The sequence below is a fragment of the Triturus cristatus genome, chromosome 6 (genome assembly GCF_964204655.1).
Source record: "Triturus cristatus chromosome 6, aTriCri1.1, whole genome shotgun sequence".
NCBI lineage: Eukaryota > Metazoa > Chordata > Amphibia > Caudata > Salamandridae > Triturus > Triturus cristatus.
The window spans coordinates 1,004,167,051-1,004,194,544 of record NC_140589.1 but is presented as its reverse complement, the minus strand read 5'-3'; the positions used below and the strand labels follow the sequence as shown (position 1 = coordinate 1,004,194,544).

Below are 27,494 nucleotides of genomic sequence, written 5' to 3'. Positions count from 1 at the left end.
ATTTCTTGAGTTAGAGATTAAAGCCTTTAAAGTCCCTCTTCTGTGTCTCCTCTGACAAAAGTACTTTCTAGGTTTCTTTCACTCTTCCCTATAACCCTGATGAATGCCTCTCTCTATATCAAACCAGTGGAATACGGCACTGCAGGTCCGTAACCTGGCCTGGAGATGGGTGTATAACAGTCTGATGTAACTAATGAATTTGAGTCCAAAGTACAGGTGATTTAGAAGTGTGAAGAGATAGACCCAGTTCACCAAGCTGAATGCCTTTTGACATTATTGATTCCCCAAATGTTGTGTTGAGTGGCCTGTCGGGACATGAACCTGAACTGATCAGGATGAACAAGATTCCCAATCAGCCCGGATAGCCTGTTGGCCCACACCTTGACCTCTAAATTCAGGAGTGAGATCGGACTGTATTCCTCGCATCTTGTATCCCACAGACCCGGCTTCAGGAGCACTACTATTTATGCAGGTTGGAGGTCACTGGATACTTGACCCATCCTCACGGCCTCCAGAAAGGTCAGCAGAAAGAGCTGGCCCACTTGAGGCCACTGGAGCCGCCATAATTCCACCAGGAACCCATTGGGTTCCAATGCTTTGCCTGATTGAAGCTGCGCTAGGGCCTCTCCCATTTCCTCAGGTGTAAAACCAGCGTCTAGTATATCTCTGTCTGGGGGTTCCAAGTAGATCAATGAGAAGTCCGCAACAAATTGCATCAGGTCCGCCATACCCTCTTTTTCAGGGCTGTAGAGCTACTGATAATATGCAGCAAAAGCTTGTGATGGCTGCACTGCCAGTTATGTGCAGGCCCTAATCAGATTCAATGGAGGATATATGGGGTCACCAGTAGTGTGAGGTGTATGCATCCAATGTAGGGTTTTGCTGGCTTAATTATACCACTGGTATATCCAGCTGCGTGTAGTCATCCATGCTTCTTGCATATGTTCCTGTCTCAGAAGTGTCTGAGTGTGTAGGGAGTCACTCAGGGTCGAGTTCGCTGCCGTGGCCAAGTATTACTGTTCTAGCTCAGCTATTCAGGACTCCAAGTCTGATACCTTTTGTTGGATCTGCCCCCGCAAGCCCTTGGTATAACTGATGATCTACCTGCTCCTAGTGGCTTTCGTGGCCTACCAAAGAGTACTTGGGGAGACCACCACTCCAATGTTCTCTTCAAGTATCGCTTTCCAATTTGCTGGTGAGGTTCCCAAAACTCCCTGCCTGCAAGCATCACCGACTCAAATGCAGCCCTGTGGACTGTCTCTCCGGCCCCCAGGCCAGGTTGAGCAGCATTGGCGAGTGATTGGACAATCCCCTCACCAGAGTTTGGAAGGAAAGTACCATATCTCCTTATCTATTAGGAAGAAGGAAGTAGTCAAGGTGGGAGAAAGACCTATGTGAATTCGAGAAGAAGGTGTAGCAGTGCTCAAGTGGGTGAAGTGCTCGCCACATTACCAATAGGGATGTGTTATGCAGCAATGTGACCAGTATTGTTGGATGCAACCTTTCAGTGATCACAGTAGAGGAGCGATCAAAGCCGCAGTCGTTGACCCTAGTGACATCTCCACCCGGAACCTATGGGGCCACCGGAAGCTCCAAGTGGAGTCGACTTTAGGTCGCTGCATACTCTAGTGCTGGGAGGGGCGTAGACGCAGATTAGGGAAATCTGGCCCCTTGTATAGTTCGGGTCACTGCCCCATAGCACCCCAGAGCATTGTGCCACATCCTGGACATATATCTGTATTAATATGGGAACTCCACTGGAGCTGCAGCAAAACTTGGAGTGGAACACCTTCAAGTACCCACTATGTGTCAGGAAAGGACAGGGATTACTCATTAAGTTGGTATACTGTAGTAAGAGTATGTCTGGATTGATTTTATGTGCCACCCTCAGGCCTTCCCCTGCTTGATTTTGTCTAGGAAACCATTGACGTTCCATGAGAGGATGCGTAGCCTACCTGTGAAGGTGGGCTGATGTGTATCAGTCATTTGTCAAGTGGGGGTCAGTATTAATAATAGTATCCATGGCCTGCATGTATGTTCCGTGTGAGACCGCAAGATGCATTTTAATAAATGTGCCAGGGATAGATTGAAACAAGAAAAAACACATTCGCTCTCCCCTCCCGACTCACCGCCCACACCCTACTTCGCCAACTAGAAGTAACTGTTGTGATGCAACTAGGGACAGTAGCCAACTGGGCTAGCCTAATTTGCACATCTCCCCTGTTATACAATCTCTTTCCTAAACATTTCCTGACCCCTCCCCTCACAACCCCCAAAACTTAAAAACATAAATAAAAACAAATTGAAACAACCTGGCGTTTCGATTATCAGCTTTCCCCAGGCACCAACAAGCAGTTCCTTGATGAGGGATTTGACATCCATCAGTTTTTCTGAGATATGTCAAGCCGAAGGCTTCTTGGAGGACACCAAGGAGTCTTTTGTCTGCAAGATCTCTCTCTGTATTGGAGGCCAACCTCCCCGTCGGAGAACCATTGAGACCCAGCAAGCTAACCCTGCATTCTTTTCATCTGATTCTGCAACATGGGATAGTGGTCCACTTTCCTGGAAGCTCTCCATATCTATGATCCTCCTGCTTCTCCCCTCCCATTCTCCTCCTACTTTAAGATGTTATGGCCTTGCAGATTAGGCCACTCATCCTCCAAAGCACAGGCTGTGGCTGGAGTGTCAAAGAATAGAGGTTTTCCTTAGAAGATGACTATCAGTCTTAAACCAGTTGCTCTGCTTGCCTGCCTCAGCCCCATCACTGATTGTGCACAAAGAGGTGGGGTTGTTTTATGGTTGAAATCTCTTTATTGATTTATCATCAATGGAAAAAAGGACAACAAGCAGTGCTATGTCAACATGTGGGGCCTTACTGTCAGAGCCGAGTACTCTGTAAGGTTAACATTCTTCCCCCCAAACTACCACCCCCCATCCCCAGACCTGGTGACTGCTTTATCGGGGAAAAGTGAAAGAAAGTAAGAAAGAAAGAGTGGGAGGAGAAGATCCTAGCCCAACTCATGCCCTTGAATATCTTCATCGTGATCTTAGGCAGAGGCTACGGAGGGCATCAGGCTTCAGACAATCTGAGGAGTCATAGATATTTGGGGCAGGTAAGTTCCTTGAATTCCGATGTACGTAGGGTTAGGAATAGTCCCCACATTTCAGGGGACGAAGCACTTTGGTTGGACAGGGAGAGACTGATGCGTTCCATCCCTACGATATGCCATAACTAGTGTAACCACCCCAAGTGCGTGGGTATCAGCCTCGAACCCCAATGTGATAAAATGTTCTATAGAGCCACGCCCAGGGCCAAGCCGATCTGTCTACCTCGCTTTGACCTAAGGCGGAAAGCGAGAGGATTGGGGATTCCTAAAACAATGTATGCCGGGAATCTGGGGAGTTCCGTATCTATATCTGCGAGTACCTGCTCCCAGTATGGCTGTATTTCAGGGCAGTCCCATAAAATGTACAATAACGTGGTGACTTGCTCGCATTGGCGCCAGCATTCTGAAGATCTGGATGGGTTATAGCTATGTAGTCACTGTGGTGTGTGATACCAACAGGGAAACAACTTTGGTGGCAGTTTCTATGCAGACCACACTATGGGCCGTGTGTCGTGCCCCGTAGTAAATGTCGCCCCACTGTTTTGCTGTTAGTTCGCTACCTAGCTCAGTCTCCCAACGGAGCTGGCCCCTAGACTTAGGAGTCTCTGTGGAAGGGCTTATCAATCAGTACAGTTCTGAGATCCTGCGTTTGTCTGACTTTTTGGTTAGGAGCCCTCGTTCAAAAGGAGTACATTGCCTCTCGGCACCAGTGCGGACGGAGGGGTGCATTACCCAGTGGCGGACCTGCATGTAATGCCATTGCTCCGATTCCAGGAGCACAAAGTCCGAGCGTAGGGCCTCAAAGGGAAGAGTGCAAATAGCTGGCCCACTGACCTGCAACCCATCTGGTTCCAAATTAAGAATGCCGGGTCCTGGAGACCCAGGTTCAAACCTGGGTTTTGGACTATGGAAGGTGGGGTTGTTTTATCTGGAGGATTTTCTTCTGATGAAACTATTGTTGATTTGGCTCTCTATCTGAGTGAAAGAAGAAACTAGCTTTGCCAAACCTATTATACTTGATTGCATTATGCTTTTCCCATTCCATGGATTGCCTATATAGTTTTCACGTTTAGGTCTCTGTTTAATATGGCAGTGGGGGAGGAGCCACAGGTATTAGCATTAACCAAGAGTCTTATTAAGGCCACTTTTTGTCTGCATAAGTCTGAAGCTAGACCTCGTGTAGATTAAAAGAAAACAATGCTTGCTATGTATATGCCCTTGGAGGAAAGGGAGGTGTGTCAGGAGTATTTGATGAGTGTTAGAAACAACCAACACCGGCATATCCTAACGGCACTTTATTTTATTCTGTATGTTTTATAAGGAGCTGCGATGTCAATATTTGAAACCCCTTTTATATTATGTAGAATACAAGAATCTATAAAGATGCACTGATACTTCTACTTGTACTTAATGGTCAGTTTATGTGTTTTCGTGTTGCCCTTTTTATTTTAAAAGCTATTTATTTAAGGAAATGTATTGTGTTAAATTCTGTCCAGGGTTTATGATTATTGTATGATGTCTTAAAGGATTTTATTGTTCTATGAAGTACAATGCTTGAATTTCTTTTTTTAATTGTATGTACTTTTATGGCAGTTTTTACTCACCGAATAAAGTTCTTGAATGGAATTAACTTTCAGTGTAGCGCAGAAGAGGACCATGTGTTGGATGTCCAGGGCTCTCAACGTTGTGCTTCACCTCTTGTACGGATTGTCTTTTCTGCTGGACTTTCAGCGTGTAGTCCGGGAAGACCATCTCCAGGGAGGATTGAAAGGAAAAAGACCCAAGCCATTGGGCTGCTCAGAGGATAACATCACAGTCAGCATAGTTGGGAAGGACTCGAACAATAAAGGGCCGTGGTGTGGAACCCATGGTAGGCCTTGCGATCAGGGCCCTTTGCGCTCTTTCTATTAAGAAGTAGAATGAGACTTTGGAGGCTGGTCCCTAGTTTTTCAGTCAATCTTAAATGGAATATGGTTTAGTAAGACTCCCTCCGCCCCCTCAGGGATGCCCATAACGGACAAATTATTGCACCTCGATTGTCCCACTGTATCTTCTGCTCTAGCCTCCAGTTGCTGACTACTCACTGTGGTGAAGTCGTGACTCATGCGACAATGGTGTATTTGATTTCAGAGACTGTGTCTTCCACCTCCCTGACTTTGGCTACTGTGTTCCACAAATCTTGTTGGATTAAAGTCAGGTCCACTTTCCATTCCACCATTTTGCTCTCCATTGTGTCTTTGAGATCCTAAATAGCCTGTAGGATGGAGGCCCCTTAATCTGAACATCTCCTTTACCCGCCTCTACGGCCTCCTTCTGCGCCATTATTTGTTTGGTGTACTTATCAATTTTCTGCTGTGTCGTGGGGGCAGAGGGTTGTCCCGTGTCATGATGGAGGGGCAATTTGAAGTGGCTAGAGCCCAGTGTTCAAAGGCATGTGATTCTAGGTTAGTGAGTTCCTCCCACAAAATGAGAGGGGAGCATTGTTCATTGTAGGAAATTGGAGGGGACAACTCAGCTGCAAAGCTGTACCCCCCGTTACCACCTCAGCATCACCCTTCAGTATGCCCTTCAAGGCTTGAGCCGTGCGGCCATCTAAGATGTTCCCTTTGAAGCCTTCAATGAAAACCAGTCAGTCTGGAGCACAGGTCCAGGCCCCCCTCCAACGTGACGCTCTTGCGGGAGCTGATGGCCAGTTGTTGCTTCCACTGCCCCAAAATCGGATCGTGAGTGGTTTCAGGGGCGTCAGATATCTACCCAGTGCACCTCGATCATGCCACCAATAAGAGGCCAAGGGTGGCTGTAGAAAGGTGGCTTTTTATGTGGTAGTGCCAATTCAAGGACACACAATGCAAAAAGTACAGATTAACCTTATTGGCTTACATGGCTTAAACTGATAATCCCAAATGCTCTATTAATTGTAGAGTGGTAGAGCAGCTTAAGTCTATCAGACATTACTGTTAAGCATTTGCTGTCCACACAGAGTCAATAAATGAGATACATACTCAAGAAGAAACTCAAGACCAATTTAGAAAAATAACACAGATTGTTATATAATTTTAGACAGAAAGATCATTGGAATCAGGTAAGTACTTTTGGAGTTATAGGTTTTGCAGTATTAGAAAAATGCAGTGAAATAATGGTTTTGAGGTATGAGCCTCAAACGTGATAATGTTATCCTATGGGAGAAACATTCACTGCATAGATTCACTTGCGAACAGTCTTGGAGGATAACTCTAGGGACTTAAGGTGCTTAGGAGTCAAGTTCCAAGAAACCACCAGTCATTTGGTTTCACGTGCCCTTGTGAGTCCAGGTGCAGAGGTGCTGGTCGCATTGGTAGTCTCGAGCGCTACATGGTAAAGGCAAAGGTACCTTCAAAAGAAGGACTGCAAGTGTGGACTTGGGGGCAAGACAGGGAGAACCCAAAAGTGGGCTCAGCTCTAGATGGTGTTTGGAGCACAGGGACACAGATGGTTTAAGTGAACCCAGGCATAGGGGCTTAGGTGCAGAGGTGTTTTGTCTGGCGGGTCATAGAAGTTAGAGCTCTCACTTGGCTTTGGTGACCTGGAGAGAGAAAGAAAACAAGACTGCAGGGCCATTCTCAGTTCTGGCATTGGAGATCCTGAGGTCCCTCATCGGCAGGTCCAAGTTGGCGTTGGTGGTGTTTGGGCTGGACACACAACAAGCCTTGGTGCTTACAAGGGCTCCTGTACCCCAGGTATTGGTACAGGGGGATCTGGGAATGCTCAGCATCTCAATATTTGGTGAAGTGATGGGGCTGACTTCCTGGACTCTCAGAGGGTCTCTTCTGATAAGTTTCTCCCTCGGTGGACCAGATGGTCAGCAAAACGATGATCTGGGCAGATGCAGGGAACTGGCTCCTCAATCTCAAGAGGGAAGCTGCTTGGTTGGTGAAGTACGGGCAATTCTCCAAGGGTTTAGGGAGGCTGTTCAGCGGCAGGACAAGGTGTTTCTTGGAATTGTTGGGAGAGCAGCATCCAGACAGGGTTTGGAGCCCATTTAGTTGATAATCCACAGTTTTTGTGTTGTTGGCTCTTTTTTGTATTGTTTTTGTTCCCAGGTAGACGAATTAGACTTCCTGGTGGCATGTGGGCCACCTAAACACTGAATTTAGTAGTGGTAAGGAGAGTGTGAGGTAGTAGCCAATCGGCCACCTATGAATGGGGTGACTACACCCCCCATATCCACCTATTTATTTATATAGCGCACTACTACTCGAGGGCATCTAGGCTGAACACAACAGAGCAACGGAGAGATGAGTCTCTAATGCTCGAGGAGAGGTTATAAGGTATATAGCCAAGTTATGAGTCCTTTTCTAAAGGAGAGAAGGTTAGGAGAGTTTTTTTTTAGCTTTAGCTCTCCTGTGGAGAGCGGCATAAACTTGACCCAAAGTTCCTAGTTTCACCAAAAACAAGATGGTAAAACCCTTCTTCAAGTTTGCACTTCAGGTAGCCCACCTCAGGGGTGTGCTTAGCCTGATAGTCTTCCGTCTATCATCTCCTTGTATTTGCTCTGTTCACCCTAAGTTTGCAGGGTATGCCCAGACGTGGGTCCCGGGCTCACTGTGCCACTGGATTCAAGCTAGCCTGGCTGATGAGGGGTGATGCCGATCCCAGGATGCTTGTTTCTGTTCCAGGGAGCACCTGGCTTGGCAGTTCTGGCTATCCCATAAGGCACAGGGTCAAGACTGATTTGCATATGGCTGGGTATTAACTGGGGTGGCATGGTGAGCAAAAGAACAATGGATTTAACCCAGATCTCTGGACTGGGGGTGAATGTTTGATTTGCTCTGGATTCCGTCCATCATCGGTGTGTCTTTGCTTTCTAGCCTGATAGTGTAACACACCTACTGACTAGCTTATTCCCCCCCGCTCTTGTACCAAATGGACCTCAAGGCATTGGGTGGCATCTTCCAGGCCTGGAGAAAGTGGTGGTGGCATATCAAAGGTAGAAGAGGCTTTGAATCCTCTGACCTTGATATGCTAAATCCCTAGCCATCCTGCTGGAGAAGGTGTCAACACCTCCTGCCAAAGCAGGCATTGTTCCTGACCTCTGACAGTGTTGGCTCTCCCGAGCAGGTCAGAAACGTGTCTGTGGTGGCAGGCTGGAACAGTCCAGTCAGCAAGCACACTATTTCATATTAGAAGAAAGAACACAGGCACTGGAGCCTGGTCATCAGGTTTCAGTGCTCTGTCAGAGTCAAAAATCAGTATCTAGTGGTTCAAATGGGGACAAAAGTTGGAGGGACATCTGAAAGGAGAAGTCAAGCTTCCTACAGTGGCTAGATTCAGCTGTTGGGGGGTGGCTGAAGTGGATGCAGAGGCAACTGTAGGTTGTCAATGTCAATGCCATAATGGAGAGGTCTATATAGGCTGCTCCTAGCGGTGGATGGGCCCCATCATCAGTGGACATGTCTGCAGAAGATGGGGACGCTCAGCAAGCTGATTGTACAGGCCCCCCGACGAGCGCCCAGAGCACAATCCATGATTGTGTTCCCGGCGCCTCACCTTAAATTTGAGCCAGCTTGGGGTGGGCCCTGGCAGTACGTGGTGGGTGGTGTTGCCGTGGCCTCACCTCCGTCTGTGCAGCGCCGCCTTCATCCCCAGATAGTGGGTTATGACATGGGTGCCAGGCAGCCGCAGCCGCTGCATGTAAGAGCAGAGGGCCGGATGGGGGTTATTTCGAGAGACGACAACAACGGAAATTTACATTAGTTGAGAGACGACCTTGTGGTCGTCTCTCAAAATACCCCCCAGACCGACAGCCCCACGCTCTTACCTGCAGCAGTCAAGGCTGGTGCCAGGCCTCTGAGCCTGAGGGGAATCCTACCTCATACCAGCCCTCTGCTCGGCCCCAGGTCTACATGCTGGGCCTCTGACCATGAAAGGAATTCATCCGCACTCCCGGCAGCCAAGCAGGAGAGGGGGAACCACACCCGCAATGGCTACCTCAATATTCTGCAAGGCCCTGCAGCCCCCACATCCTTCTCTGCCGGGCTTTCCAATTTATTCTGGCAGGCAATCTCGGTAAGACAGCTAGAGGTACTCCCACAACCTCCAATCCAAAGGAAAGAGGCCTTCCAGCCCGCAGCCTGCAGCCCCAGGCCCACATGGTCTGCTGCTCTCTACACAGCAACTGCTTGGCGCCGCTCCGGTCCGATGATGAGTGAGCCTCCCTGCTCCTCCGGTGTCTGTCGGTGTGGTTCGCAATGGGTGTCCCAGTGTCACTGCGCCTCTGGGATCAACCTGGGTCACAGGGCACCAGGGGATCGGCAGCATTCAAAGAATTACAATGGTGTGGAATTCTTTTACAGAGTGCCCGCCATCATTGGCTCCTAAGCCATGTATCCTTATTGAGTTATTCTTCACTACGAACATAAATTGAGTTGAAACACCACAGGTATGTCCAGTACCAGAGCTGCTGTAGAATGCCTGTTTAACTTCAATAAAAATGTATGTTAATATTGGAAATTATATATGTACGAAGTCACATCATCATTGTTGAATTCAACCGATATGACTTCTCCCTCAACCCCAAACCAGAAGTACTTGGTCAGGCAAGCCCTGTGACCTAGGCTGGAAGCAACTGATTGACAGATCACAGGTGAGGTGACATGTAACACTTAGACAAACACACAAACAGGAAAGCCCAGATCAATCCCACAAATAGGCAGTAACACTACAATGATCTTAGGAGACTAGCCCCAATAAAACACATTTGGATGGAGGGGCGAGCGTTCCCAAAACCACAAGGTCAGATGCCACACTAAGTTAGGAACACTCAGCTAATCAGAACACACCATGCACACTACACGCAACAATCACGCGCTTCCCATCCCGGACATCTGGACACGTATGCACTGGCCCGCTTTATGTCCACGTAGAGTCAGGACCCACCTGACTCTACGTTAAAGGAACCAGATTTATGAGCCTGTGACTAGGCCCAGCTCTCTGTCTCCAAAGGAATGTGAAAATCGCTTTATGGCTCTTCATGTAATGTATACTTTGTCACCTGTCGTCTTTTAGTCGCTGCGTTTAATTAAACTAACCATTCCTGTTTTGCCAAATGCCTCTTGTCTTTTATTTCTTTAAGGTAAATCCACATACAAGCAACATGTGCATGCATCTCTGGAGTTTGGCCGTTGAGGCTGAGTTCATTACAGTGCTGACAATAACTGGAAGCACTATGGAGGCTGGATGAAAATAAATGGTCTTGAGTCTAACTGTCATAGTCCCAATGTCAAAGCTTAATGCCACATCAGGAAGTGGCCTAATCTATCAACGAGACTCAAGAGGGACAACACCCAGCAAACAATCTACTCTATTGACATTGACATCTATACCAGAATGATTAAATGCTCTGCAATTCACCGGGAAGCAGTGTTTCTGCATAAGTACATATTCTGCTAGTCAAGAAGTAGAAAACAAGTTGAAGACTATGGTATCATGCCTGCAATTTAAGATTCTCTTTAAATAAAGACAGCAAATTACACAGAAAATCTTGAAGTGTCTGTACTGGAAGTGGTATTGCCTTAAAACCTTTACTTACTTCGTTAACACTCTACCTAGCTGTAAAGTCCTCACCTTTTAAATATTCCACAGGCGTTAGATTGGATTTGCAAACTTTATTATTGGAACCTCTGTGGGCCGGAAGATGGTGCTGTGCAACTCTGCACTAATGCTGTTCCGCTCCAGAAATGACGAATGGGGCCCATAAAGGAGCCACTCCCGCGTGCTGATGTCACATTCTTTCTAGACGGTTGTCACCCCTAGACATTGACCCCAAAAGCAAATTAGTAGATCAGTGTGCAAATTTCTAGAGTTTGGATCTTATTATCGAGCAGAATCCAACCACAGACTGGGAAGGATGGGAGAGTCAGTGAGGAGTCTGCAGCTGCCAAAGCTGAGAAAATTGTTTTTCAGATAGAGACTTCAAGCCGCAGGTTCCTCACCTTTTGAATAGATACCAAAACAGTACATATTGGAAGAGGGTCTGTGAATGGACTCAAACCAGAAGGTTCTGCAGGACTGAGCGGGCAAATTTCCCCACTCTGAGAACCAAGCTGTCCTCATATTAATGCTTCCTGAACGTATGTAGGAATCCCCACGCATCCTACTGGCATATAACTAGGACGGGGTCTCCACGTGTTAACGCAGTGGTTGCAGCTTTGGCCCTGGAAGAATAAGTCTGCAGTTCTCAATGCAGAGCACAATCCAGCGTGAGATGGCATGTTTCTGCAAAGTCTTGTATTTTTTCACTCCAGCGATGACACACCAATCCGCCACCTTGTGTTCTTTGGTATGATCTATACAGAAGCTCAGGGCTCTCTTGGGATCTAAGTGGTGAAGTCTCTCCTCCTCCTTAGAGGGGTAAGGTGGGGCATTGAACGACGGTAGGGTGATAATTTGACTGACATGGAACAGTATTACAACTTTTGGCAGAAAGGATGCACTAGTACTTAGAACCAGTTTGTCTGGGAAGAAGGTGGTGTACACAGGATTAACAAACAGAGCCCAAAGCTCACTAACACTCTGTGCTGAGGTGATGGCAATCAGCAACCAAGTCTTCATTGGAAGGAGCTGTAAGAAACATCTTTGGAAGGGCTCAAATAGAGTTCACATCAGATAAGTAAGAGATTGAGGTTCCACTTGGGCATCACAAAAGGAGAAGGGGGGAACATATGCTGTAGCCCTTTCAAAAAATGCATCATAACGGGCAACTTAAACAATGGGGCTTGATCAGACAAATGTAAAAAGGACAAAATGGCTGAGAGATAACCTTTAACAATGCCCAAATCAAGACATTGCCAGGCAAGAGATAAAAAATAACAGGACATTAGACAGTTTGGCCTGAAGGGGTTAAAACTGAAATATGTCACACCAAACCACACGCTTGTACCAATAACAGGCATATACAGTTTTTGTCACGACATGCCTGACTGCCAAAATGACATCAACCACTTCCGGAGGAAGGTTGAAGGTGTTCAGATGTTGCCGCTCAATCTCCAAGCATGACAATGGAGATTGCAGAGGCCCGGATGCAGAACCCGACCCTGCTGCTTCAACAGTAGAGCCTCCAGGAGATACAGCCTGATAGGAAACAAATGCTCCAGAGTTCTAGATACCACACTCTCCATGACCAATTCATAGCCAGCAGCATGACTTGGGATTGGTCTGTCCTGATCTTATTGAGAACTCAGGAGTGGTTTCGGCAGAAAGGAAGGAGAGGTCCTCTAGATGCGAAGTAAGTCTCAAAGCGAGAGATGCCTTGGAAACAGAAATGCGCATAAGTGCTCGGGCGGTGGTGTACAGATCATCCAAAGCTCCCCCCATTCGCAGAAGAGACCTTACATTTGGGTGTAACTACCACTTGTGATCGGTTTAACTTGTCCACCCTGTTATTCATGGAGCTTGCCATGTTGGAAGATGCCATTGTGGTCCTGCTATTTCCAGAGGTGCAAGGCCTCCAGGCAAAGGGTCTGTGACCCCACCCTGCCCTGCTTATTGCATGGCAGTGGTGTTGTCCATGACAGCCTGTACCAGCCTCATCTTGACAGATGGAAGGAAGGCTTTCAATGCCAATGAGACAGCCCTCATCTCCAGAAGGTTGTTATAGAACTGAGATTTCACTGGAGACCAGAGGCCTCTGATCTCCACCTCTCCCAGATGGCCGCCACAACCCAGAAGTGATGGATCGTTCAGCACTGTCAGCTCAGAGTGGGGAAGGGAGAGGAACGTTCCACTGACCGAATTGTGGTCCAGCATCCTCAACTGCAACTGTGGTCGGGAAGGTCCTCTTGATGTTGGACCCACTGGGACTTTGGATCTCACTGCAGAGCCCGCATATGCTACCTGGAGTGCTCTAACAGCAGGAAGCCATCAGGCCCAGCAGCCTCAGAGTCAACTACACTGAAATGCAGAACTGAGGCTGCAAGATTAGGATCATAGCCAGACTGTCTTGGAGTCTCCTTCTCCGAGGAAATGCACTGAACCAAACTGTGTCCAAAATTAAAGGGAGCATCTGAGAAGAATCAGGTGTGACTGAGGCACGTTGATAATGAACCCCAAAAAGTCAGGTGGTCTGACGTCATCTAGAGGTAGCTGACGACTGCCTAGGGCAAGCCATTCTTCAACAGCCAGTCGTCGAGGTATGAGAAGACTGGCACCCCTGATCTCTGATGGTGTGCTGTCACTATTGCCATCACCTTGGTGAACACTTTGGGGCACTTGTGATAGTAAGGGGAAGCAAGCAAAGTGAAAGGGCTCCTATCCCATCACAAACCCCAGGTAGCACCTGTTGGCCAGCAGGATGGAGATATGGAAATAGGTGTCCTGCAGGTCCAATGCAACCATCCAGTCTCCAGGGTTAAGAGCAGACAAGAACTGGACCAGGTGAACATTTTGAACTTTTCCTCAGGAGGAGGGTGTTGGGAGGGCCAAATCTAAAATAGGCGAAGGCCTCCATCTTTCTTGGACACCAAAAAGATTAACAACCACAACGTACCACTGGCACAGGCAATTTCTTAACAGCCTCTTTGGCAAAAAGGGCTTGCATTTCCTGTTGCAAAATGGAGAGATAGCCCTCTGTCAGTCATTGGGTGGATGGTGGAAGATGCTTTGGGGAAGAAAGGAAGGGTAAAGCGTATCCTTTGCGAACTGTTTGTATAACCCACCTGTCCGACATGATTGCCTGCCAACCCAAAAAGCATCAGCAGATTTTGCCTGCAGCCCTGTAAGGGTACACTAAATTGGTTTGGCAGGTGGGGCTGCGGGAGTAAGGGGGTAGCGGACCGGGTGGCACACTGACTTTGGCCCAGGGTGCAGTGGGCACCTCAACTTCACCCAGCAAAACTGCTGGGTTCCATCTGGATGCTGGTCAGGCTGGCGGTAAGGGATGTCTCTGGCAAAGCCACAAAAGGAATGATGGAAATGTTGCAGTTGGCAAGGTGGGGTGGAGATGCCCAGAAAGCGAGTGGTGGCCCTATCTTCTTTGAAATGTTTGATGGCAGAGTGTAGTAATCACACTTAAATGATGAAGTAGATAATCTTCCTTTATTAATGTAGAGAGGTACAAAGTGCATGCAGCACCAAAGCAGGACGACCACAGAATGAGGTGACACATTCCAGAGTTAAACTCTAATACATTCTGATGACATCCCTTGACTTCCACATTCCAACCAACCAAACAAAGATATAGAAACATGTTACTACACATCCCCTTTCTTTACAAATGAAACAAAAAAACATAAACAAAGTAAGTACAATTAATAGCGAACAAACTCCTCCAAATTCTTAGGAGTTTTATCACGTCTGCCAAATTTTCTGGAGCTCTCCGTTACACTGGTCTCTTCACACAAGCAAGAATTACCACAAGGTTCCACGACATCCATACGACCTTCACAATCAGTGCCATCCAGACGACCTTCACATTCAGTCCCAGGCTCAGATTCAGTACTACATCCAATCCCTGGTCCTGGTGTACTGGACACGTCTTCTGGAACAATCTCAAGCAAATGAGAACATGGACCCTTAACTAAGTCTTTCCTCTTTTCAAGAGAAGTTGAAGCATCCATCCACCAATAACTGGTTCCTTCCACCTTCGCACCACTTTCATTCATGGCCACAGAACCACTAGAAATGGAAATATGACTCGTGGTTGATAGAGCGCTTTCAGCACTCTATTTTGTATGGGTGCACTATACTCATGGTTAACACGTATCTTCATGTATTCCTATTATTTGCAGTGTTTTATGATCATTAACATGTATTCAGTAAAATCATTCAAACATTCATTATAGTGAAGTGTTATAGTATGATTATGTATGTATCGTCATGCCTGTATATACAGAGAGCAGGACTGTCTTATAGCCACATAATGTAACTGTGTTTGGTTTAAGTTGCCCGAGTTCTTAGGCCCAAGACTGTAGTTGTTTTTGCACCTCCTTGGCTTCTCGAGAAATAAAGAATTAAATACATGTTGTTTGCAATAAATAGCAGCGTTCTCATCCTACTACAGGTATCGGAATGCCAACTCATTATTTTCAGATTGGAAAATATACAAGGAATGCTTTGAAGACAATTGGAAGCAAGAAGGGAGGACGCCTACGTGTCTGGCTGGCCTGGAAGCCAAGGTCGACTTGGTGAACAAAGAAAATTAATTAACAGATCATGAACCTCCCCACATAGAAAAGGTTGCAATCGAAAGTTTTACCATGATATCTCCAAAAATCTAATTCTATATTGTATGATGCGCGGGGACAGAGATCCCAGACTTCTGCTAGCTTTCGGAGAGAAGGGAGCATTTTAGAACTAGCTCCTAGCCTTAAGCACTTTAACCCATTTGACGTGAGTACTTCTCAGGAAGTCAACACGTGCTGACACCTTTGGGAATAGATGGAAGGGTATTAGATAGCATCTCCTTTTAGTATAGCGTAGGGACAGATTTGTTTTATTTCTAATGAAAAGAGATTTGGACTCTGCCTCCATCTTGAGTTGCATATTGATTCTGGAATTTACCATTGTATTCCTTTTATGCCGAATCACTTATATTCGAAGAATCAGCTCTGTATTGATATTCCTATATCTATATATGTTAATCTTATGATGTGTCTACTTCGTATTATTCATGGCTTTATAATAAATTGACAAACCCATGATATTGACGTCTTGTTATGAAGTGTTTCTTCCCCCCTTTTAGTAGGTAAATAAAAGATCATCGGCGCTAAATTCTAGGAAGAAGACAAGGGTGCAATTTAGCGTAATCATGGTGGAAACTGCTATCATCGAGTTCAACAGTATTACGCATAACTTTTGTCACAATCTTAGGTTTAGAAAACCGAGAGTGTAACTTGCCAACTTTCTTTCCACACCTAACTCTGACAAGTTGTCCCACCTTAATGCAAACTTCTTTAGTACTATGTTTGGCATCCAAATAACACATATTCTTACATTGAGAGTTAGTAATGCACTCCCTAACTGGCTCACAATCCCAATCATACTTTTTACTTCTACCCATCCATCCTGGATTAATCCTACAGTGATGAAATCTACCATGCATTAATCCGAAAGGTCTTTCACCTAAGTGTCACGGACGGTTACTCTGTATGACCAAATCAATGTATCCAGTTCATTATTCCAATTCTTATTTCCCTTGCATGCCAATTGTAAAACACCCTTTAATACTCTGTTCACTCTCTCCACAACAGAGTTACCTCTCAGATGATACAAGGCTGTAAATCTCTGTTCGATACCAGTGAACTTCATACATTTTTTCATTATGTTAGATTTAAATTGAACCCCGTTGTCCGTTAGGATGGATGCCGGAAAGCCCTCTCAAGAAGCATTTTTCCAGAAAACTAATAACAGTTCAGTGTTAAATTTCTTGACCACCTCAACTTCAATCCACCTCGAGAAAAGGTCAACCAAAACCAAAATGTACTTGGTAACACCATCTTGCCACAAAACCGGTCCCATAATGTCTAAAGCAATGTCTTTCCAAGGCAGATTGGGACAACCCAGAGAAGACATAGGAGGGTTGAGTGTTTTTTTAGACTTGTCCGGGCATTGACAATTAACACAGGAACGTACAAACCTTTCTATTTCCAATCTACTTTGGGACACCAGTACAACGCCTTGTTGTTCCTTTTTGTGCGAGACACACCAGGATATCCTTCACGATCAATACAAAAATTTCTTTGCCGCATTCCTTTAGGAGGAATAATCTTTTCAACTCTACAGACAAACTCACCATCCACACTCAATTCATCCCGTAACTCCTAGAAAGCTCTCAATTCAGGTTTGACTTTGCAATCACCAGACCAACCATTAGTGATCTTATTCCTCACAGTAAGTAAAATTTCATATTTTTTGTACTCTTCTTACCATTCATTCTTACGTAATCCAGCAGTGTCAGAAAATACACCAGCCACACAAAAATCACTCCAGGGGTCATGGTCAGTTTCCTTTAGGGGTATTGAAGTCTACTGAGAATCAGCAATGACATTTTTAACCCCAGGAACATATTGTACCTCATACACAAAGTCTTGGAGTCTCATAGACATTCTAGCAATTCTTGCTGAGGCTCTTGAAAGACCTTCTGTAGTAAGCAATTTGGTCAAAGGTTTGTGATCAGAGCGCAAAATAAATGTCTTTCCCCAAATGAATTTCCTGAAATGTTCCATGGTGCAAACACATGCCAAGGTTTCTCGTTCTATTACGGAGTACTTCTCCTCCGTAGGAGACAATGAATGTGACGCAAAGGCCACAACAACTTCATTACCATGCTCTGACATTTGTGACAATACACCCCCCAAACCAGTACCACTGGCATCAGTGGTGACAAATGTGTTACCAAAAGGATTAAATCCTTGTTGTGTGGGAGCATTAGAGATAACTTTCTTGATGTCTTCAAAAGATTTTTGACAAGCATCATTCCATGAAAAAGTAGCCTTGCTTTTCATTAGTATACGCATTTCATATGTTTCCCGAGAAAAGTGGTTAACAAATTTCGAATAAAATTCGGCTAAACCAAGAAAACATTTAAGTTCATCCTTAGATTTAGGCGCTGGAGCATTGATAATGGCCTCCACTAGTTTGCTCTTGGGTTTAGTACCAGTGTCACAGATCTCATGCCCTAAATACGTGACAGATTTCTCAGCAAATTTGCACTTGCTACTCTCAGCATCCAGACCATTGTCCCTCAGAATAGCAAGTACCTTCTTAAGAATGGCATCATGATGTATTCTGTCCTTTACCATTATTAAGATATCGTCCTGAAAGAACACTACCTCAGGAAAGTGCCCAAACAACCTCTGAAAAACTGCAGCGGCTGATGCCAAACTAAAAGGCATGCGTTTAAATCTATAACATCCGAACGGTGTTCAAAAAATGGTCAAATGTCTTCTTCCAGTATCCAACACCACCTCGTGGTAAGCAGCAGTAACTTCCAAAGTGGAAAACCACTTAGCATTCCATGTTAAAGATAACATCTCATCAATTCTGGGAAGGGGGAACTGATCCACCAGTATTTTGTTGTTGAGATACCTTAAGTCCACACACATACGAGCCTTTCCATTGGATTTTCGGGCAACGACCAATGGAGAAACCCATTCGGATGCTTCCACAGGTTCAATAACATTAGATTTTAACAATTTCTCCAACTCACTCTTACCTCGTCTCTAACTAGAAAAGGGAAATTCCGAGCTTTGTGAATCTTGGGAACTGCACTATTTTTCAATCGAATTGGGTGCGTAGAACATTTGAGTTTTCCCATACCTCCAGCAAAAACTTCTGGAAATTCTTGAAAAACCCACTTCCTAGTGTCCTCCCCATCACATCACTCCAAAACTTGCTCCTTACTGTTTGGATCAAGAACAATGTTCAAGGGGGCGTGGCTAGCCATTGCCCAAGATGGCCACGCTGGGTTAGAGCTCCAGTCGGCTGCCGACTAAATCTCCCTTTACATCCGCCACATCGATCCGTTTGCCCATATTTCTACCCGCCACTAATACTCTTGAACTCAAGGATCCGTCCGATCCATTATTTGAGTGAATCTGACCCTGTCTGCCCGCACATTCAGCTCCGGCGTCACCAGCCAGGTGAGAAGTGAGAATCCCGCCATGATATCGCATGGCCTCTCCTGCCGCCGCCCGGTGCATTGGGAATAAGCTGATCGGCCCTGGGGGGTGCCCGGCATGAGGCAACCTTGCTAATAGCCGCTGCCGCTTTGAGACCCCAGAGGTCCGCACACGCCTCTACAAACAGCCGGTGATCGGGTGAGGCCCGTGGCGCTCCAGCCAACGCACCTGGGGCACCTACGACATGCGACGGCCCGAGGTTCTCCTTCAACAGACGCCCGGGAGAGCTACATACAGGGGCCCCCGTCATTGTTCCCACCTGCTACGCCTTCACACGGTGCTTGGGTCCGTTGTTAGGACCGAACTTCTGGGGACGCTTTTCTCCCTCTTTTGTGCTCAGCGGGCGGCCAGGTGATCACCATGGCGACAGATGAGGCCGCCTCGCCAACACTCAAGCAACCCTCCTCACAAGACGCTGATTTAGACCCAGTGACCCCCCAAGGGCTCCAGGCCCCCCGTGACTACGCTGAGCTGAACGAGAGCCAACTGTTGACATCTTGTATCACGGGGCTGCTGACTAACAAAGGTGAGCACATGTTGGTTGTTGCATCAGCGCCACCCACATCTTGCCCCTGAGGACCCGGACCACTCCCACCTTGCCTTGATCTCCGAACTGAGGTCCCGACTCTGCTGAACCGGCCGCCACGGTCTGCAGTCCTGTCAACTCTGGGCCCGCTACCCCCTTGGCCCGGTGGTTCCCCGCCTGAGGTAGAGAATGAATCACAATGGCCACCGCGAGGGGCTCCAGGCAATCTGCTTTGCTAAAATTGTCAAAATTCACCCATTCCAAATCAGATGAGTCTAAGGGGAGACAGGATGGTGTGGAGGAGAGGAAACAACCTGAAAGCGGGGCCCCGATGCTGCTTGGCGTTATGGAGGCTATCCAGGGGGTCCGCACAGCACTGGAACTCAGATCAACACTGTCTCCATAGACGTTAACCTCATACACTCTGATCTGAGGAACATGGGAGAGAGGGTCAAAGCGACTAAAGACTCTATCACAACACTCACGCATTCCACGACGCAGCTAGAAACGATGGTCAAGCAACTGCGGGCCTAGACATCAGACCTAGAGGCTCGACTGGGAGACTATGAAGGGCGCGTGAGGAGAAATAATGTGCGTATCTTAGGAGTTCCTAAACGGGAGGAGGGACAGGCCACAGACCTGTTAGTTGAAGATCTAATCCAGAATCATCTGCAGCCCTGCTCCCTCTCCAACTATTTTTCTGTCGAGCGTGCAGGCTTTGGAGGGTCTCCGAAGCCATGCCATCCTGGCACGGATCATCAACATTCGTGATCGGGACATCATCCTCCAAGCTGCAAGTCGGACCTCCTCTCAAATTTGAAAACTCAAACATAACTTTTTTTCCGGACTTTACCTAAAAGGTGCAACAGAAACACATGCTCTTTTCTAGCAGTGAAACGGGCACTCAGGGGCCACAATTTGAAATATGCCATGCTTTTTCCTGCAAAGCTGCGTGTGCAAGCGGACGGTACATCATTGTTCTTCCAGTCCCCGGAGGACGCCTGGGTCTGGCTGGAGAGATGGCGTTTCTCCGAGAGGCGGGGTTGCCCATCCCGGACCACCCTCATAGATCCGACCGCCACCTGGAAAAGGTCGACTGAGTGAACCGGATGCAGGTATCATTAGGCTATGCTGTGAACTAGGGTCGCACCCTGTTACTAGTGTTTAACTGTGACACTGACTATAAAACGGCCCTTGACTCAATTCCTGGTTTAATGGTAGGGTGGTGTCATTGCTTCCGAACATAATTTGACATTCGTACTGTGTCCCCCGTTGGGCGCCCTAGGATCATTACTAATGTTTACTTGAGACTTGGTTTTGGGGAAGGGGGTGGGGACACATCCCGTCCAGGGCGATCGGATCTGCCTATTGCCAGCGAGGGGCTACGAAACCCTTTATGTTTCATCCTGGGCAAATGTACTTGTTCTCTAGGGGGAGACGGTCGGACACTGGGATAGTTTGGCTGTGTAGTGTTCCCCTCTACATGGTTCTAGTTATGGGTACGCAAGCGCTCTGCATATTGGGATGGAGGGCAGTTCAGCATCCACATTGCAGGGAGGCGGGGTGGGGGGGTTCCAGGGCATTTTTCAGAATGGGTTTTTCATTTTTTGTTATGTTTTATGAGCAGTTTATATTCTAAGGTCACAAGCAAACTCGAAGGGGTTACTACCAAGAATGATGCTCTACTGCAAACTTCTGTTATGCTTCTGGTGTGATTCCACTCACGATGTTCCCTTCCTGATCCCTTGGGTCACCCTGGGGGCTCTGCCAAATTCCTCCTGGGTGCCTCTGTGGTTCGCTTACTCTCCTTTCCAACGGTGGTGATGTGTCTCGTTATGTACTGTTGCCCTTTTGGCCCTGTGGGAAGTGGGGCTCTCGATCTCCGACACACATGAGCGACGACCCCACCACTTCCATGACATTGGGCCGCCTCAAAATAATCTCTTGGAATGTGAACGGGTTGGGTGACAGAATTAAAAGGGGGATTGTGCTACAATACCTCAAACGCCACACCCCGATCTTGTGTTGCACTAAGAAACGCATATTCCTGGCACGACCTACTGTGCCCTCAACAGATGGGGTTATAAACTGCTTGCCCATGCAGGTTACACGCAGGGTCCAGGGGGGTGGGCATCCTCGCACGCACCTCCCTTCCTTTTCAAATCCAACAAATTACACGCAACCCTTCTGGCCGGTTTGTCACGGTGTCCGGAATGTTGGGAGGGTCGCTCCCTCAACGTGACCTCACCATACATACCTCCTAGGTTACAATCCTCCACCCTGACTGACTTAGGCCCCCACATGCTGAACCTACCTGAGGGGGACAGCTTGCTGTGGGGGAATGCAATGCTGCCCTAGCAGGAGAACTGGATCGTCTACCACCCCGACAGGGAGAGCCACAGGGGAAACCCGTAGCAGACTTCTTAGCAGCCATGGGACTGGTAGATGTATGGCTTACCCATCACCCCTCCGACAAACAATACACCTTCCATTCTGGGGTTCCTGGTAGTATGTCCCGCATAGACTATCTCTTCTGCCAAGCCACACAACTCTCCATATTCACTGAAATCTCCTTTTTGCCTAGGGGTATCTCCGATCACTCTCCCATCCTGGCTCACTACGGTGGTGTGCCTTCTTGCTCATGCGGCGAGATGGCTCTCAACCCATGGTATCTTAGGGTGCACGAGATACGGGACAAGTTAATACAGGCCACTAATTATTATTTTGTAGAAAATGAGGGCTCCGTCGAATCAGATGTGACGCTCTGGGAGGCATATAAGATGGTGATCCGAGGCTGCAGAGTGGCGGCAGTGCCGGTCACAAGAAGGAGAAACGCAAGCAGCTGGAAGACATAGAACAGGAGGTGGCTAATCTCGAAAACGAACTGGTCGCATCCATTTCCCCGGACGCCTCCCACAAACTTGCAGTGAAACAAAAAGAATACACCGATATAGCTAGAGACTTGGCCCGAATGCACTACCGGGCCACTCAGCACCGGGTCTATGAGATCGGAGACAAGGCCAGTAAACTGTTGGCATGGCTAGACACGCGAGAGTTGGCCATGTGGTGGGTGCTGACATTGTGGCTCCTGATGGCACGAGGGGATATGATCGAGATGGGTTCGCTGATGGCTTTGCCACCCATTTTGAGCGGCTCTATGTCCCCACGTCCACCTCCACACAAGAAAAGGCGGCCAAGCTGCTGTCTACCCTCCCCCTACCAAGGTTAGACCCCCAAGATGTCACTGACCTAGACACCGCTTTGACCTCGGAGGAAGTATCTAAAGTGATTGGAGCATTGCAGTCCGGGAAGGCCATGGGTCCTAGCGGCCTTCCAATTGAACTTTATAAAGCCTTTCTACAGTGCTGGCCCTGCTTCTCATACAGATGTATGACGAGAGTGTGGATCGTGGAATCCTGCCCGAAACACAGAGACTAGCCAACATTGCGGTCATACACAAAAAGGGGAAACCTCCAGACCAATGTGGCTCATATCGACCGATCTCCCTCCTCGACCCACATGTCAAGATTCTGGCCAAGACTTTGGTTTGCCGCCTCTCACCCCACCTTCATAAATGAATACACCCGGACCAATCCGGTTTTATGCCGGCTAGAAATACGGCACTCAATCTCCGTCGCCTCTTCGGAGTATTAGGCAGAGCTCACACCATACAGGAGGATGCAGTAATTGTGTCTTTGGACGCCAAAATGGCATTCGAAATGATTGAGTGGCCTTTTTTATTTGCCTGTCTGGAAAGGTACGGTTTTGGCCAAATATTTCTGTCCTGGGTGCATCTACTATATGCTAAACCCCTGGCCCGTATCATGGTAAACGGGGGCAGGTCGGCGATATTTGAGTTGGGGAAGGGTACAAGGCAGGGCTGTCCCATCACGTTGTTGTTCGTGCACTGAACTGGTCTTCGGACTGGTTGGACAGGATCTCCCTCAATGCAGACGACATTCTTTTGTATTTGGCCAAACCACGATCCTTGATCCATGACTTATTGCACATTCTTGCCCTCTTCCGAAAGTACTCTGGCTACACCATTAACTGGGACAAGTCGCTGATCTATGTCCTCAGTGGAGAACCCCCTCGGCATGTCCCGGGTTGCGACACCGAAATACTCACGAACGGTTTCCGCTACCTGGGTATCTATGTCACAAGGGATGAAGACATATTCCACCAGAAGTATCTCCTGCCCCCCCCCGCATCGCCTCCGGTCTGACGTGCAACATTGGAAGACATTGCCCCTTACATTATTAGGTAGATCTGCTCTCTGCATTATATGGAGGTCCCAAACACCTGCCCACTATACACCGACCTCTACCACAGTTTCGATCTGGCATGCTGCAACTGCCGCACTGGGCTGGAAATGTAAAATTACATTGGTTACTCCGCTGCTGGAATCATGCCAATTAGGTATGCTCTAGAGTCAACCGGGATTCGACAAATGGGATCTGATTGGTCTCTCCACAGTTGGAGACATGTGTGAAGGGTGCGGTGATTCCCTTCAGGGAGCTACAAACCAAATACCAACTACATGAGGGGGAAACGTTTCGATATCTTCAGGCACGAAGTGCATTATGTAAGGTAATTCCCAGGGGTTCCGATCTGCTTGTCACCTCTGGAGGATAGGTTTCTAGACGATTATCTCCTGGATAAGGCCATTGCTTTGACCTACAGTAAAATACTTAATAATTCACCAGAAACCCTCGAAAAATTACGCACGAAATGGAGTGATGACATAGGGGATTTATCCGATGACGATTGGAGGGAGGCCCTGGCTTCTCCCCGGGAGATGGCTATCCGTTCTCGCTTCAAGCTTATACAACTCAAAATACTTCACAGAGCCTATTACACCAGCACGGCATTTGTTAAAATGGGTTTATTGGACTCCCCGCTCTGTCTCCGAGGCTGTGGTTCCCCGGGCACCTTCCTACACCAGTGGTGGGACTGTCCCATCCTTCAACAGTATTGGAGTAAGGTTTTATCCACCATGTCAGGAATATGTCACAAATCTATAGAAATCTCCCCTCGCCTCTGTATCTTAAACATTTGGGACGCCACTGACCTCTCCCGCACTGATCAAGCATGGGTTTCTCTGGGCTGTATCGTAGCAAAACGCAACAAAGCCAGGACACGGAAGGGGGGAGTCGTGCTCCGGCACAAGGACTGGGCAGAGGACATGGACTGGTGCATGCAGCCCGAAAGAGTGGTGTATGAGAGTAGAGGGTGCCCAGGTAAATGGACTAAGATATGGGGCCCCTGGAACAAAAGCAGAGGTTTTTTGTGACCCCCTTTGATGATGATTCCCCTTTTAATGTTGACAAAGGGACACTTTAAGGTTTGATGTCAGTAAGTGACTGAAATGTAATCAGTGGTGTTTCCTTGTATCCTATAGCTGTTTATTTTACCTGATTTGACCATCTTGACAACTGCTCATTTTTGTGTTTGGGTTTCCTTTTTGCATTGTTTCTTTATTGTTTCTTTCAATAAAAAAGATTTGTTAAAAAAAAAAAGAATGTTCAAGGATTTTTGATCTTTCCACCCTAAAACTGATGGTCCTTCCTTGGCTATATAGAGTTTCCTAGTAGCATGTCTTTCCTTGAAACGAAAGATTAACGTCCTATAACCCAAAATGTCAAATTTTTCCCCCGTAAAGCTCTCAGGAGAAATGTCATTAGGTTCTAACCATTCACCAATATTATTAGTGAAGTGTTTTTTCCAAACCTCTTGGGAAATGATTGTGAACGGAGACCCTGAGTCCGCCGCAATTTCAACAGTAATACCACCAAGGGAAACTAGGCATAAGGTTTTCGAGGACGACCCATCAGTAATGTTAAGTACTACTTTCTTCTTTTGAACATATTTGACCTGTACCTCATCTTCACTTGAGCTTGAAAAACTCTCCTCCTCCCCTTCTTGTACACAAGCAATTTTACCTTTAGATTTTTGGGGGGATTTCCTTCTACAGACTCTAGAAAAATGCCCAATCAAACCACATTCCATACACTTTGCAGATTTGGCAGGACATCTTTCATACCTAGCAGAGTGCGAGAAACTACCACATCTGTAGCAAACCAGATTACTACTTTTCTTTTGCTCAAAATTCTCTCCTTTCTTTTTGTCAACTTTAAAGTCATGGTACACCTTTTGTCTTGACTTACTTTCCCAAATCTTCCCTACAACCTCTGATTCTTTTTTATCATGAGAAAGTGTAGCTTTTGCACAACGTTCTGAGAGTTCAGCTTTTTTTACCATAGCAACCTTTGCCTTCCACCCATAATCTATCTTGTATGCTTTTATTCTTAGTATACATGACAACTTGGTCTCGGATTAACTCATCATGAAATTGTGCAAATCTACACTTACTCGCAAAATTTTTTAACGCAGACACATACTCTTCAATTCCCTCATGTTTTTCTTGTTTCCTGTGAAAGAAAGCGTGTCTTATGACAGTAATGCACACTGAAGGAGAAAAAGATCATCAAGATCTAATATGGCTGCTTTAAAAACATCAATATAATCCCCAACTCTCTCTTGCTTTTGTAATTCATTGTAGACACGTAACCCTTCAAGACCCAAAGAATACATTAAAATCATTTTTTTCCTTTCAGGGGAGAAACTTCCACTGATATCTTCCAGGTTGGCAATATAGTTAAGAAAATACTCCTTCCAGTCATTCCAAGTGACCATAGGTTCTCCAGGCGTTGGTAAAAATTCCTTTGGGGAATTCATGTGCATGGAAGAAAGACTGACATCCCTTGCAGCGCTGGTTCCACTAGTAGCTGCATTTGTTCCACCAGTAGGCATGACTTGGTGCAGAAGAGACAGTGAAGTAGTACAGTAAGGTAAATGTAAATCAAGTCAGCCAAAAAATAAAGTAACACCAGAGCAGCAGAGCGCAATGCCCCGGAAAAGCTTCATGTAAGTAGTGTACAAGACTGAACAAAGTAAGTATAGCGCTGCATGCACCTTGAAAGAAAATGTGATAAATGTAAATAATATAGTCCGATACTGTTTACATACAGTAGGAAGAAAGCAAAGTGGCACCAGGAGAACTTTGATGAAGCGATACTGATGTTGGATGAAGTGACAGTCCTTTCACCACCGAGATACCAACACTACTCCAAGGTGGCCTCCGTGCGTGCTCAGTAGCGTAATGACGTGGCCACGATTAGTCCCTTTTCTCTGTTTGTGAAAGCGTTCCCAGAATACACCTCCATGACAACAGAGGAATGCGCACAAAATGAAGGGTGTGTGGAAGGCTTGATTGAAGAGCAAGATGCGCTGGTACGCGGCAATGCGGGATTTAAACAAACGATGCACTGTTAAAGATGACCGTTGGTAAGTGGTAACAAAAATGGGGTTACACTTACTTTAAATATGAGCCCTGTTGTTTCTCACCGCACCGCACCGCTGATAAACGCAGCGAATTCCAAGCATGGCACACAGAGTTCCCAGACAAAATCTTCAAATTTTTCTTTAGATTTCCAATAGCCAAAGTTGTTCTCCTAGAGACAGGACCGTTCCAAAGGAACAACGATTCCTTCTAAGTGGGTACTTAGTGTAGACCGCTCATCGCCAAATTAAGTGTGGTAATCACACTTAAATGATGAAGTAGATAATCTTCCTTTATTAATGTAGAGAGGTACAAAGTGCATGCAGCACCAAAGCAGGATGACCTCAGAATGAGGTGACATATTCCAGAGCTAAACTCTAATACATTCTGATGACATCCCTTGACTTCCACATTCCAACTCACCAAACAAAGATATAGAAACATGTTACTGCACAGAGTCATCCTCGTCTCCCTACCAAAGGGAGTGGTAGCAAAAATGTTTGGATTGCATTAGCTGGTGGCGAAGGGTGAAGACTTTCTGGCGAAGGGTTCTGTGACACAAAAGCGATGGCATCTGATGATCTGTCTATGAACTGGTGGACCACAGCAAGGCTTCATCTCAGTTGTCAACTGTTATCAAAGTTGGTCCCAAAAAGGGAATTCAAATAATTTTGCCTGCCTGGTGGTAAGCCAAATGCAGGAGTGGATGCCTCCATATTATCCAGGTGCAACGGCGGTCAAAATCGGATCAGCGTCAAATTGGCATCAGAGAGGACAATCAGGATCACCTATTTTGGCAGTGGGGTAGACATCACCATCGATATAACTGGGCCTGATGTGGTTTTAGGTGCAGGGGCTATGTCAGA

The 27,494-nt window shown here is 46.8% G+C and overlaps 1 protein-coding gene across 1 annotated transcript in view; it reads right to left on the bottom strand.

The window, feature by feature from the left end:
* Positions 1 to 27,494, bottom strand: part of SYNE1 (spectrin repeat containing nuclear envelope protein 1) — a 1,959,630-nt gene that overhangs the window by 1,155,903 nt on the left and 776,233 nt on the right. The window lies entirely within an intron of this gene.